This window comes from Monodelphis domestica, chromosome 5 (genome assembly GCF_027887165.1).
Source record: "Monodelphis domestica isolate mMonDom1 chromosome 5, mMonDom1.pri, whole genome shotgun sequence".
NCBI lineage: Eukaryota > Metazoa > Chordata > Mammalia > Didelphimorphia > Didelphidae > Monodelphis > Monodelphis domestica.
In genome coordinates, this window is record NC_077231.1 from 73,138,912 (window position 1) to 73,150,536 (window position 11,625).

The following is an 11,625-nucleotide window of genomic DNA, read 5'->3' on the forward strand; positions in this document are numbered from 1 at the left end:
ATTTATTTTACATTTTGTGATTCTTTCTATATCTTGCTTGGTTTTAAAGCCTTTCCCCTCCCAAAGGTCTGACATGTATACTATTCTGTGTTTACCCAATTTACTTATGGTTTCCTTCTTTATGTTTAAGTCACTCACCCATTTTGAATTTATCTTGGTGTAGGGTGTGAGGTGTTGATCTATTCCTAGTCTCTCCCACACTGTCTTCCAATTTTCCCAGCAGTTTTTATCGAATAGTGGATTTTTGTCCCAAAAGCTGGGATCTTTGGGTTTATCGTATACTGTCTTGCTGAGGTCGTTTTCCCCCAGTCTATTCCACTGATCTTCCTTTCTGTTTCTTAGCCAGTACCAAATTGTTTTGATGACTGCTGCTTTGTAATATAGTTTGAGGTCTGGGACTGCAAGGCCCCCATCATATGTGTTTTTTTTCATTATTTCCCTGGATATCCTTGATCTTTTGTTCTTCCAAATGAACTTTGTTATGGTTTTTTCTAAATCAGTGAAGAATTGTCTATCATTTCTTACAGCTGGTTCTTTTTTTTTTTAAATTGACCTTAGTTGGCATGGAAGTTAATAAATGGAACTCAACCCTAATGAAGTATAGTCAGGTACTCTTCATATTTTCCTGGAGAATATGGGTTCACTGTAGTCATGAATTTCTTTCTGAGAATTATAACCTTAGAACCTGAAGCAACATTTGTAATCATCTAGTCTAACCCTTTCATTTTACTGATACAGAAATATAATGAGGTTAATTGACTTTTCTAAGATTACAGAGATAGAGAATTGAAAAGATCCTTGAAAAAGGAAGAGGCCCACAGAAGAGAGATTTGTCATAATTGTTTATGGCTGCAAGTGGGAGTCTATGTGTGTATTCTAAATATGAGGTTACATAATGTCCATCCTATTATTGATGTTTTGTTAGCCCAAGGGCTTGCATGGGAACTGGGTATCTTTGACATTTTTGTTGTGAATACCTAGATATAAGCAAAAAAATAATTGTCCTAGGGGGATCCCTTGATAGAAATAGTGCATTTTTCAAATGACCAATCAAGAAACAGAATCAACATCCAGGAAAATGTGAGATTTTAAAGTCAAAAGACCTAAATTCAAGTCCTACAATTGTCACTTCCTCTTCAAGTGAGCTTGAACAACTTGATTAGTTCCTATGGACCTCTGTTTCCCCATCTGTGAAATGGATAGGTTAAGTAAGAAGACCTCTGCAATCTCTTTTAACTCTAAATATATCATACTAGGATTTCTTCCAGTTTTAGGCCAATGATTGTGTGCTCCAATGATCTGTTTAATGCCTACTATGCTCCAGGTGCCATCATATAAATGCCAAAATGTTTCCTTCCTTTCCATCTTTGCCTCAAGGAGATTATGTTCTACTGGGTTATGTAGGAAGATGTCAAAATGAAACCTGGTTTCTGTCAATCCAGATCTTCACTTCTGGGTAAAAACAACAACAACAAACACCTCTTAGTAAATAAATATTTTATTATGTTTGACTGGGAATGAATGAAATATTCATTTTTGCTTTCCTTGATTAGTGCTTCTTCATGGTGATCCCATATATTTTATGGAATAGGAAGAAAGAGAGACATCTCAATGAAAGAAAACAAAGATCCCATCTTAAGACAACCTCCTGTTTGTACCACCTTTTGTCCTTTACAAAGTGCTTTCCCAGACATTATCTAATGGGACCACCTTTGGTGTATCACTTATTGGAATATGACTAGCCCTTTTCTGGCCCAAGTAAGAGGCCAATGAGCCAGTCCCAAAAAACTATTGGCAACAGGAAAGATTCAGGCACAGGATGGGGATGAGTGAAAAAAAAATATTCTAGGCAAGCAGTAAAAAGTATCACATTCTCAAGCTTTGGTCCCTACTGTATAAATAATTCCTCTGCTGAATAAATTGTACTAGAGGGAATTTTTTTTTGGCCTAGGATCAGTCAGCACATAAAATCATATTAATGCTGGTTTTTCTTTTGGTGACATACACTCAGGCGGTAGGCGCTGTACCACCTTCCTCACCCCAATGAAGATTTGGCTAGAAATACTGAAATGGATTAATTGTAGCTTTCTAAATTAGTAAATTTATTCTGTTTTACTTAGTTTATTCTCTTTTACCCTTAAAGCGCAGAGTTACACAATTAATTATAGAAGGAAAAGAATCTATTCCTTTCTTCAGAGCTTGAACTCCAATATGAGGAATTTTAAAATTTGTGTTGCCTTGTTGTCTATCATGTTGCAGCAACCTCCCCATTCTGGAAGTTCATTCAAATTTGTCCCTCTTGCCCCTTCCTCTGGTTGGCTGGTTCCTGACATGATCATAATTTTAAGGAAAGCATTTTGGTCTGTTTTGATTTCATTGTTCTCTCTGGAATAGGCAGATGGGTAATCTTTTCCAAGAGAAATGTTATACCCAGAAAGAACTGAAGCTCCTCCTTTCTCCTGAACTGCTTTTCTTGAGTCATGAGTTCAAAGAGTCAGAGATTAGAAAAAGCCAGTGCCCTAGAAGAATTCCAAATTTCAACAAACTGAATGTAGTTTGAAAAATCTTGCTGTTTAGTCCTTTCTTTGCCTTTAGTTTCAGGTTCAGTAATGGATGAATGAGTCTTTCCTCTGTGACCTTGAACAAGTTATTTTTCCTCTACTGACCCTCAATTCCACCCCACCATTTAAAATGAAAATGATCCTCAAAAGTATTTCTAACCCTAACATTTAATGGTAAATCATTTATGGCTTTATTTTTTTAAAGAGCCAAAGAACTTAGGTTTTGAAAATGGCTTCAAGATGTCTCTAAAAAATCCTGTAATGAATGTAAACCCTGTCCCAAAGCCCATTGATATGGGACTTCCTCCTTATTTATTTCAGACAGAAATAAAAATCTCCCTTGGAGAAGGATGGAGGAGAAGAGACTAGAGGGGTCTACTCTGCTTCTCTTCAGTCCACACAAAGACAGAACCTAGCAATAAGAGGTTGGTTTGTCTTCACATTCCTCTCTTCCTGTTGCTTACCCTAGAGCAGGCAAATGGTGCCACAGAATGTAGAGCACCAGGTATCAGGAAAGTTTACCTTCCTGAGTTCAAATCTGATCTGACACTTTCTAGCCATGTGACCCTCATCAAGTCACTTAACCATGTTTGTCTCATTTTCCCCATTTGCAAAATGAGTTGGAGATGGAGATTGCAGACCACTCCAGTATCTATACCAAGAAAATCCTAAAAGGAGTCATAAAGAGTTGGACATAACTGAAACTAAATAAAAATAATTCTATAGTGTATAGATAGACTCCCTAATAATCAACCTAAGATAAAATTCTTAGATTTTTCTTGGTAGAAACAGCTGACCTTAGTATTTATTATCAGAAATCTATTTCTGCAGTAAGGTCTCTGTAGAGGTCTCATAGTATTCTAGGATGGAGTGTGTGTGTCTGTGTGTGTGTGTGTGTGTGTGTGTGTGTGTGTGTGTGTGGTGGCCCTATCTCTCTAGCCCTGCCCTCAATGGGGAGACCATTTGTCCTCGGTCTCCTCCAATTGCCCCTTTCTTGGTGCCTTTGTAGCTGATCATTATGTGTAGTACTCCTCCCAAGCACAAAAATTCTTGGTTATGTCTTTGTTAATGATAGCTGACCTTTAAAGTCCTTTATTGTTTGCAAAGCTCTTTACAGAATTTATAGAATTTGCTCTACATAAAAAGAACTTTACAAATCTCCCCAGTTCACTTCGATTCATTTATTAGAACAAAAGCACAATTCCATGCTACTCATAAAGGTCAATGACTCTAAGGCTCCAAAAAAGTAAGAACACTCCAAAGACAATCAATTATTTAATTAACAAGTATTAGGAAGTCGTTTCCAGTCCCTTTTAATTCAAGTGCCTCCCTCTGTTAATTATTTACTATTTATCTTGTATAGAGTTCATTCACATATATTTCGTTGCATGTTGTTTTTCCTATTAGATTGTGAGCAATATGAGACCAGGGATCCTCTTTGCCTGTCTTGGTAGCCCTAGGGCTTACTAAGCACAGTGCCTGACACATAGATAAATGCTAACTGGTTGACTTACTAGACCTATTATAATGTGCCAGGCACTGGGGCTACAAAGATTGTCAGGGAGCTAAAATCCTAACGGGGATATAGGAACATTGAGAAGTGTGCTGAGACAGTATAAAGTGAGTAAATGAACATAAATGCAAAATAATTAAATATAAAATAGTTAGGGAGAGAGAGCACTGGAGGTTGGAGGCATCAGAAAAAGACTTCATGCAGACAAAATTTGGCTTCTAAAGAAGACCTGAATGCACATGGATCAAGTTATTTTGATGTTTTGCAATTCTAATTTGTCTCTTTGTGATTATTTCATTTTTCATCTTTATTGACCACGCAGTAGAGTTTTCTTCATCTTTTAATATATGTTTTCCCATGAAAAATACATATTCCTTTCAAACCCTCCCCTCACTCCCATTTAGCACCTCAGTATTGATATATGTGTTCACAAAGTTATAGTCCTGTTCAGTTCTGGACAGCACCGTTTTGGAAGGGAAGAGATAAGCTGGAGAATATGCAAAGGGAGCCAGCCAGAATGGTGAAGAAGTTATAGTTCGTGCCAAGTGATGATCATTTGAAGGAAGTGGGGGTATTTAGTCTATAGAGGAAAATATTCAAGGGGACCATGATACCTATTTTCAAATATTTGAAGGGCTCTCGGTAGAAAAGGGGTTTGAATTGTTTGGCCAGGTTCAGTGAAAAATCTTTCTAATACTGGCTGTTGTTCAGTCGTGTCCAAGTCTTTGTGACCCAGTAGACCACAGGACACCAATACTGTCCAATGTTTTTTTTTTTAACTTTTGTTTTAACTCTTACTTTCTATCTTACCAACAACTCTAATACAGAAGGGCAAACAGGGTCAAGTGACTTGTCCAGAGTCCCAGAGCTAGGAAATGTCCAAGGCCAGATTTGAACACAGGTTCTTCTGACTCCAGACCTGCTCTCCATCTACTGTACCGTCTAACTGTCCTGTCTATGTAGTTTTCTTGGCAAAGATACTAGAGTTTTCCATTTCTTTTTCCACTTCCTAATACTTAGAGCTATTAAAAAATGAAAGGGGCTTACTTGAGAATCAGTGAATTTGCCATTATTGGAAGATTATTATTATTCTTTATTAGCATTATTGAAGCCAAGGTTGGATGAGTATGTTGTAAGATAATGATAGGAACTCTACCAAAGCAGAGCTGTAATGTCCTGCTTTGATAATTGCTTTGGGCAGTGAACAGTTAAATGATTGGCCAAAGTTTACATATAATGTATATTAGAGGCACAACTTGAACTCACTGAGAAGTCCAAGGCTCTAAGGCTGTTTCGAAGCTATAGAGGGGGATACTTTATTAGTCAAGAGGAATCCTAAAATCCTTTATAATTGTAAAATTCTGTGGTCAATGGTAACACCTGTCAGATTCCATTTCCTCATCCTCAGAATGGATATAAACCTATCTAAAGTATTTGAGGCATTGTGGGATGGTGGGGGAAGAGTTAGCCTTGTAGCCAGGAAGACCCGACTTCAAGTCTCACATCTGACACATGATAATTGTTTGCTCCTATATGTCACAATTTCTCAGTGCTTTAGGCAACTCTCTGTAGTTCGACATTGTAGAAAACATGTCAATTTGTCTTGATGAAGGGAATTCTTCACCAAAAATTCTCTATATTGATGAAATCTCAGGACCTATCACACCTAGTTGTTGAGAACCATAAGACATGACACTGAGCAAATACACTGATACTCTAAGCACAATTATTAGTTTTCTGTTTTAAATAAACAGATGGTCATTGGCTACCAAGAACCATAAATGTTTGGCTAAGAGAGGGAGAAAATATGTGCATATATATTATACTTGCATATTTTCATATACTTATATTTTGTGCTCTTTGCATAGTGCAATGCTAATTAACCTGAGAAAAGAAACCACCCCACAGTCTCTGAGGAGGGGGGAGAAGAGGGCAGGTGTAGAAAAATAGAGAGTAGGAAAAAGAGAGCTGCACTATTTTGAGAACTGGAGCAGTGGAAAAATAACAGAAATCAATCATTCTTGGCCAAATGTTTTATGTTTGTTCAGGGCAGGGACGTATTTTCCAGACCTGGCATTGAACATGTTCTCAGGGGCATTAGGTCATCTGGGTTTGAAATTGGGGCTCCTTATCTGGAGAAAATGGATTTCATAAAAATAACCTGCTGTGAGGACTCAGGCAAGAGATAGTGCACAGGACCAGGCACTGTTGTTACCTGGCTGAAATAGACCAGGAAGCATTTTCTTTCACATTTTAAAGTCAGCTCTGATCTGAAGCTTAGAACTGGTGGAATTTTTCCTGTTTTCCTCTCCTCTCCTCTCCTCTCCTCTCCTCTCCTCTCCTCTCCTCTCCTCTCCTCTCCTCTCCTCTCCTCTCCTCTCCTCTCCTCTCCTCTCCTCTCCTCTCCTCTCCTCTCCTCTCCTCTCCTCTCCTCTCCTCTCCTCTCCTCTCCTCTCCTCTCCTCTCCTCTCCTCTCCTCTCCTCTCCTCTCCTCTCCTCTCCTCTCCTCTCCTCTCCTCTCCTCTCTCTCCTTCCTTCCTTCCTTCCTTCCTTCCTTCCTTCCTTCCTTCCTTCCTTCCTTCCTTCCTTCCTTCCTTCCTTCCTTCCTTCCTTCCTTCCTTCCTTCCTTCCTTCCTTCCTTCCTTCCTTCCTTCCTTCCTTCCTTCCTTCCTTCGTCTTTCCTTCCTACAGATAGAGAGATAATGATAATAGCTAGCATTTCTATGGTGCATTAAAATTTGCCAAGCATTTTACAAATATCTTATTTTATCATCACAACAATCATTAGAGATAGGTCCTATTCTTCTTTTTCTTAAACAGAAGAGGAAGCTGAGGCAGACAGAAGTTAAGTAACCTCTTCAGAATCATACAGCTAATAAGTATCTGAGGTCAGATTTGAATTCAGGTCTTTGTTTGGAGTGTTATCCATTGTGCTACCCAGCTGCTAGAAACCTATCCACTGTATAGGCTTAGACATGTGGTATGAGGTCATGTAGGAAAAGTTTTCTTCTTCCGATCTGCCTCAGACTAAGAGACTGGCAAGCCCATGAAGAGGACAGTGAAATGAAAAATAACATCTCCTAAACAATAAATGAAGTTTCTGAACTGAGAGATTACACTTCTGATCTGAAAGATAGGACCAAAAGCATCATTTATTTCCTTCAAATGCAGCCAGGATTGTTATCTTAAATGAGATCTTACTCTGTACTGTGGACATCTCAATCAGATTCACAGCAAAAGGCCTGGAAATGAAATGAGCTTTTATTCTAATTGACATCCTTGTCTCTTCCTTTTTCATCCTGCTCCATGTTACATGTATCACTTTAATATTATTTACTTCTTATAACTGCAGTAATTCTTCATGGAGTGCAGGGTGCTTGAAAACATGAAGAACCTTCTTTTCCATTTAAGAGAGTCAACAATTTCAAGAATCAAGGAGATCTAAGAAGGCAAAAGTCACCAAGTCATGAATGCTCTCAATAATCAGGAAGATAGTAGATTATATCTCTGTTGAAGCTACAGTTGACTATCTGATGGCTTATTTAAAGACATTCTAGATAGCTCACAATTCATTAAAAGGATTTTAAAGCAGGATTTTTCCCCCCCAGATCAGACCTGTCATTTCATTAGTGTAAGGAAATGGTGTCAAACTCCAATAGAAATGAGGACTATTAATCCAAGTGAGGGTTTCTGTGGGGTACCTATTGACTTAATTTTCAAATGTAATATTATTTGTTTTTTATTTATTTCACTAAATATTTTTTCAATTACATTTTAATCTATCTGCATGTGGAAGTGATGTGATTGCACACTGACAACTTGTATCACAGTGGCTTGTTTGACACCCTTGATGTTTACTCTACTAAGAACTTTCTATACTCAGGCAGATCTAGATATCTTCTGCAGTATTAGGGCATCAGAATGAGGTCACTCAGCCAGCACTTGTTCTAAGTTAGGATTTGACTCTGGTCTGCCTTCCAGCTCTCTACCTACCATTCTTGTTGCCTCTCAAAGGAAATTGCTCCCACAAAAAAGAATGATCAAATAGAATGGAGACATGGGAGAGGAGGAGAAGGCTAGCAGACCTATGGATTCATCAGTATTTTTTTTTAACTCTCTGCTCCTTTAGGGGGGGATTTCTACATTTATTCCAGAAGTTAAGTTGCATCTCCAGTGAGTTGGACTGAGGGACTTAAGAAACGGATGAGAGTAACAATAGAGAATCTAATTACTTTTATTGGAGGCAAGTTTTCCCAGAACTGAACCCAAAAAGAATGCCTGGGCATAAAAATAGGGGGAGGTGTAACTCCCCCAGCCTTGGGATCTCAGGAGCAGACCCTCAAGGTTAGACATAGCAGTTTCCCCTTATATTCCTGGAATCATTAACATACCATCAAGGTTTTGTGAGGATGACAGGTGGTGCCCAGATACTTCAGGAAAGCACATTCCTTTTTCTCTCCATTAATTTTCAAGATAGCCCTCTGGTTTTCAATCAACATAGATAATTTAAAATAAAAGAGATCTGAAAACCTGTCAAATGTAATTATATAGTTCAGCAGTCCTTTCAGCAATGGTATTGGTTGGGCAGCTATTTTTAAAACATGCCAGCACTAATATTCAGTGCTTGAGTTCTTAAAGTGCTCGGAGCTATTTGCTTTTTTATGAACATTGGTGAATTTTTCCACTTCTGGTTTCTATTAGATGAGCACAACATTACTGACTGAATGCCAGGAAGATGTGGGATTCTAATTATGGTCCAGTCAAAGCCACTCCATATGCTTTTAAGTTAGGTCTGTGACCTCGTCTCTATCAGTTAGCCCAGCTGTTTGCAGGAGTCCTGTTGAAAGATTGCTCAAGGCCAGCGAAGCTTTGTCCGGCCTCTTTCGAGCAAGAGGAGGGTTCGGTTTCACATCCTTCGTCTTCCATGGGGCAATTATGAACGCTGGATCACTGCAGCATGTTCGCTTTGTGGTGTTCTAGCATTTTCCTTGGTGCTCTGGAGGGTTGGCTTGCAGTTGACTCTGTCAAACACAGCATCAAGTGGTCCAGGACCTTACCTTCCTGACGGCTGAAGCCTCCCTCCATAATGCTTTAAGGTTTACGTAGAGCCTCACCTGTCAGCCAGGTATTGCGCCAACTGCCCCAAAGGAACAATAATTTGATAACTGCAATAGTAGCCAAGTCATATAAGGCTTTTAGTTTGAAAAGTTATATGTATATATATGCATTTACTATTAAGCAAAATAGAAACTGATGCAATATAATACAATATAATACAATGTAATACAATATAATACAACACAACATAATACAATGTAATCTAATATAAACAATATAATATAACATAATACAATGTAATTCAATGTAATAGAATATAAAAAACATAACATAATACAATGTAATACAATGCAATATAATATTAGTATAATATAACATAATATAAATATATAGTGGTAATATATACAAACAAAACATATAATGTGATGTTGTATTATACTGTTATATTGCATTGTATTATATCATATTATATTACATTATATATTGTCTTGTGTTGTCATATCACATCATATCCCATGTTATATTGGTCTATTAAGTTCTATTGTTATGTTCTATGTTAGTTTATATAAATTATGTTATATTTTATTATATTACTGGATGCCAGTGATTTGGGGAAAGTGAGACTGACAACTGTGGGACTCTGCCTCACTCAAATCTAATTTACAAGTAAGTCATGATGTCATCCGTGATATTATTGGTCCTCTTCAAAAGGGAAAAACTGACAAAAATTATTATATTACATATAATACATAATATATCGCGTATGATATAGGACATATTACACCACATATATGGAATACAGTATTCTTGTATATTTTATACATAATATTATTCCTAATTTATGATATAATACATGTAATATATTATTCTGTGAGCTAGCTATTATTATCACTGGTGCTGGGACCAGATTGTGCCCACTCTCCCACAGGAATAAAAATTATAGCAGCAGCTAGCATTTACAAAGGGCTGTTAGTGTACATAGAGCTGGGTCTAGATTTAAGAAAAACTGAGTTCAAACCTAGCCTCAGACATTTCTTAAGTGTGTGAGCCTGGGAAAGTCATTTAACTCTGCCTTCATTTCCTCACCTATAAAAAAGAGCTTGAAAAGTACATGGCAAACCACTCCAGTATTTTGTCCAAGAAAAGCCCAAATGGGGTTACACAGACTAGGATAAAACTGAAAGGACTGAACAAAAACTTGACTTCAAGGAGGTGCAGTGGATATTATTGTACATGGAATCAGGAAGACCTGAGTTCAAATCCAGTTCAAAATACTTACTAGTTTTCTGTCCCTGGGCAAGTCACTTAACCCTGTTGGCTTTAGCTTTCTCATCTGTAAAGTAAACTGGAGAAGATAAAACATTCCAGTATCTCAGCCCAGAAAACCACAAAAAGGGGTTATGAAGAATTAGAAAAGCAGGAAAGCAGACCTGAGAAAAGTTAAATGACTTACCCAGGACTACTCAGCCAGTAAATATCTGAAGTACAATTTGGATACAGGTCTTGCCAACTCCAAATCCAGCACTCTCTCCACTGCCTCAAGAACAGGACAAAATGAGCTGAAATGACTAATAGATTTGTTAGCATAATTTACCTGCCCTTCCTTAGCCCCTACAACCCATTTTCCTTTGCCCTCTTGAGTATGCAGTCGTGCTGCTGTTGCTGCTTGTTGTAGTTGTTGTTGAGTGGTTTTCAGTGATGTCTTTCCCCTGGCACTAGTCACTGGAACTTGCTGCTTCTTAAAATGACTCATGTGAACACAACCCATAGAGCTAAGCCATTCCTAAAATAGAAATCTATGTGATCAGGGCTTTACTTACCCTCCTTGCTTTAAAGACTTTGCCATTTCTTCCTTCTCTTCCCCCAGAAAGAGCCCCCTCCCTCCGCCATTTTGATGTTGAACTTGCAAAGGTTTTAGATGCAGAATATTTCAAGGACTCTCACTCTCTTGTGGAACTGTGCATGTCATTGAAATCAGAGTTGCCCGACGCTATTTTTAAATGTCTTGAAAGTCCACAAGATAGCCTTTTTTCCTGATTATTTTCGTGTGCAGTTCTATTTAAAATGATACGATAACATGTACTATCTTTTCTTCTGAACAGTTTGGCTTTGACTTTGGCTCGCGTAACTTCTATCCTTGTAAGGCCAACTTCATGTAATCTTTCTTTTGGTGCCACCTGGTGAAAGTGGGTGTGCTGACTCCTCCAGGAAAGCAGAAACCCATAAGGCATGAGTGGATTCACATTCTCAAGTCATTAGCTCTGCATTATTAAAATATAGTATTTGTTGCTATAGAAATCAAGCTGTCTCCCCAAAGGAGGCAGTTTGCTGTAGGAGAAAGTGAGTCAGAAGGACTGGGTGCTAGTGGTAGCTATATAACCTCAGACATATAACTTGATCTCTGGGCTTATTTCCTCATCCACAAAATTAAAAAAAGAGTTGGAATAAGTCAGAGCAAGGTCCCATCTGGCTCTAGTCATATAATTTTAGGAG

The 11,625-nt window shown here is 38.0% G+C and overlaps 1 long non-coding RNA gene across 1 annotated transcript; it reads right to left on the bottom strand.

Annotated features, from left to right (window-relative positions):
- Positions 1-8,278: 8,278 nt before the first annotated feature.
- On the bottom strand, positions 8,279-11,231 carry LOC130454504 (uncharacterized). The gene is made up of 4 exons (XR_008912105.1): positions 10,953-11,231; positions 10,586-10,665; positions 10,412-10,477; positions 8,279-9,211 (listed from the first exon to the last, which is right to left on the bottom strand). It is a non-coding gene; the product is annotated as an uncharacterized LOC130454504 (long non-coding RNA).
- Positions 11,232-11,625: the final 394 nt, after the last annotated feature.